Genomic DNA, 3,841 nt, shown 5'->3' with positions numbered 1-3,841 from the left:
ACAAGCATTTAGCATTGGACAATTATAGAGAAGTTTTGAGATGAAAATTAAATTTAAAGTAGTTTTTATTTTTTAATATTTTTCTCATAAGGATCATAATTAATTCCATTTTAAATAAGAAATGTCATCTTAAACACCTATCCTACACCATGTAGCAAATTCAAATTGAAATCCTAATATCCTATAAAGTTTTTAATAAAAAATTGGATGTTAAGTTAAGAATAAGTTGAATACCCAACTAGATAGGACAAATACCCTTCAACAATCTCTTGATAGATGCTAGTAATTATAAAATCTGCATTATTCATGGCAATCATATCAGCAGTGAACTGACACAAGAAGTGGGAGCCAAATAAAACCAAGATGCCTCAGATAGTTATTGGTGTTCAACAAACACCAACTACTTTAAACCATGCTTTCCAATTCTACAAAATACAGCAGAACAATTAGCTAGTAATATGGTTTAGGGAGAAATAAAAGTTAAATATTGTGTTACCATAATTGACAGAACTTATAAGTTGACTTAAAAAAAAAGTTACCCAAATAAAACTATCTACTTACTTGAAAAATCTAAATTTTTTATTTAATATATTAAACTAAGACATAAAAATGCAAACATAGACATAAGTAATTAAACAACAGAAATCATGCTCAATGTTAATCATCTTACCTTAAAGCAAGAAGTTGGCACATCAAAGTCATTGAAGGAGCTAACAACTAAATATTGAATTAGTGGATTGAAGGACAGAGAGATAAGAGAGATGTCACTGACACTTAGATGCAGAGTAAATCTTCATAATATATAGAATATGATCAAAAAGAAAAAAATATATAATATCTGAACAGCAAAACAACAACACTGTGATGAACCATTTCACTTAAAATCAAGTCCTACAACACAACATCAAAAACAAATAATAGAAACAAAACAACAAATATCTCCCCTTTACCATAAAAAAAATTTAATTAAAAAGAGAACAATCAAGTACTTGCACAAAACTTTCTCCATTTCATTAATTTTTCTTATGGTCCATCACCAAATTTTCTTCTTCGTTATCATCATAATCATCAAGTATTGTTTGAATTGTGCTACCTTATGGTGGCACAAATCAACTTAAAAAAATATGAAAAAAAAATAACTTCATGATTCAATAATATATAGAGTATAACATATAACTCAATGAATAAAAGAATTATTTTACTTACATTTAATTTCAGTCTATAATCGAGTTTGAGCATATATCAATACCTCCAATATTTTGAAATGAAGTGTACTATGATGTGGGCTCAGCAATCTATGACTTGTGCTAGAAGTCGACTTTGACGTAATTATTGATACAGGAATGTCTAGAATATTCCTAGCAATCAACCACAAAGTAGGATACTTGCGTCCTTGATTTTTCCACCATGCTAAAATATCAAAATGGACAATGCCTGGAAGCACACCATCCTCAATGTAGTGATCCAACTCTACTTTCACATTTTTGAGCTTATTCTCACTATTAATAAAAAAATCAAAATAAAAAAAAATTAATTTTCATTGATTGAGTAGCCTCTACCATAGCAGTTGAAGTACCAGAGGAACGAGCATTAGGAGCCATTCTATTGTACCCATTAAGTAACTTATAGTAAATATTCTTGATCTTTTAAATTTCATCAAAAGCTTTATCCTTATAGATTCGAATGAACATCCATTCGAACAATTTCATTTTGAATCTTGGATCTAAGATAGCTTCCACTCCCATAACACCATGAATTACATTCTAAAAACCATTAAACTTATCTAACATATTTGATATCATGTTTCTAATCAGCTTATTTAGAGACTTAAGCCATCCAGATAATGCTATTTTTATCTCACATATTTTTATAAAATAAGTATTAACTGTGGGATAAGTAGTTTCAAAAAATATCTTAGTTACATTATAAAATAACTTTAACTTCTCACAAATCTCTTTTGCTACCTCCCACTCTTCTTGACTTGGCATGCAAGTATAAGATGAATCACATTGTTTCAAGCAAAAAAATATATCCTTATATAATAATGCCATACAAAGCATAAAAAATGTAGAGTTCCACCAAATTTTGTAATCAAGAACCAACTCTTGGCTCCCTTGTGCACGATCGGACCACCATCCCTAGCTACTGCTAGCCATACCCTCACCCCCTTCCCCTCTGGCTATCCCAATGATTGCACGATCGCCCCCTCCCTTGATTTTTAAGAGCCATGGGGGGCTCTATTTCGACCAAAGAGAAAAGAGAAGAAAGAGAAGAGACAGAGAGAATGAGATGAGAGATGAAGAGAGAAGAAAGAGAGAAGAAAGAGAAGAGAGAAAGGAAAAAGAAAGAGAAGAGAGAAAAAAGATAGAGAGGGAAAGAAAGGGAGATAGATTCAACCTTTGGAACCCACCTTATGAATTAAATCCCACTTTGACTGAGTTTAGATTGATCTAAATCATATAGATCTGGCTTGTAAATCAATCCAAATTCTGATCTAAACTAGGGCCAAACCGAAATTCTCTTTTTCTTTACACTATTTTTTCTCAAGTGAAGGTTAATTAGATTATGATTTGCTAGTGCTAGAGCTTCGTCGCTGGAAGAGAACCAGATTTAGGAATTAAACTATGAATCAAAGATCAAAAATTTCAAATTCGATCGACTGTAAGTTCCATCTATCTTTAGAATTTTACTTAACATATTTTTGGTATTGTCCAGTATAGAATTATATAAAAATTATAGTATTCAAAAAAATTAAAAGTTGGAAAAGTATGTATTTTATAAAATTTAAAATTTGGATCAAGTATGGTGTTACCCTAACATAATAAATTTTAAATATGATAGTTTCTCTATGTTGCATAAATTTTTGAAGACAAGAATGTTCTTTTATTTTCAAAAATAAAATATGAAAATTGATGATATGCAAATGAATATATTGGTTATGAGAAAAATATGATTTGATATTATTATGAAAATAAATATGATTATTTAATTATAAAAAAATTATAAAAAAAAATTTCTAGTTAGACTATGATCTGAATCTAACCAATAGGACTCATCATTGGCCACACATTAGAAACTAATTTTTTCTGGATCTAGTCAGTCGAAATTGATCACTGACAAAGTTAGTCCTCTAAACTTAGTCAGTTGGGATTGATCGCTGGGACACGCTGATATGTCATATCTTTCTCTTCAAGACTAATCTCTTTGCCTTATCATGGGGTGAATGTGGCTGTGTGAATCAATATCAGTTTTCTTCTGGGTCTAGTTAGTGAGGTTAATCACTGATATATGTTGATAGATCAGATGTTCTATATTTATGAGTTAGTCTCTTCTGGATCTTGTCACGGAGCTGATGGTGATCGTAGTCACTGAACACTAAGAGAGAATTTTGTGTTTTACTACAATATACGGCATATATTTTTAAAAATTAAAAATTATATTGGTATATGTATCTATTATTGTCAATTATTATATTTGAAAAAAAAAATTTAATTATGCTTGATCCTTCACAGATATTGATAACTTATTGAACTCGTAAAGCTCACTTTTCTTTTTTTTTCTTGTTTTATATCTACAAGATCTTATGATTAGGCTTGGGATCGATCAATAAGGAGCAAAGGATTTTTAAGTGTTATTTGCTTATCAATCATTGAATAAAAATTATTTTGGACCTTTGTTGGAGAATTTTTTTTTTTTTGTTGAAGAAAAATATTAGTGAATTTGCCTTTACCACTATCTAAATTGGATTGATGTGATTATATATCGATAAAAAGGCTGGTCTTGCCCCAGCCTAAGGAGTGTGTGGCCGTCATATGACTGATTTGGATGCTGGGTTTGGAGC

The sequence above is a fragment of the Elaeis guineensis genome, chromosome 11, assembly GCF_000442705.2.
Source record: "Elaeis guineensis isolate ETL-2024a chromosome 11, EG11, whole genome shotgun sequence".
NCBI classification, from domain to species: Eukaryota; Viridiplantae; Streptophyta; class Magnoliopsida; order Arecales; family Arecaceae; genus Elaeis; species Elaeis guineensis.
The sequence above is the reverse complement of the archived record's forward strand: the minus strand, read 5'-3'. Positions refer to the sequence as shown.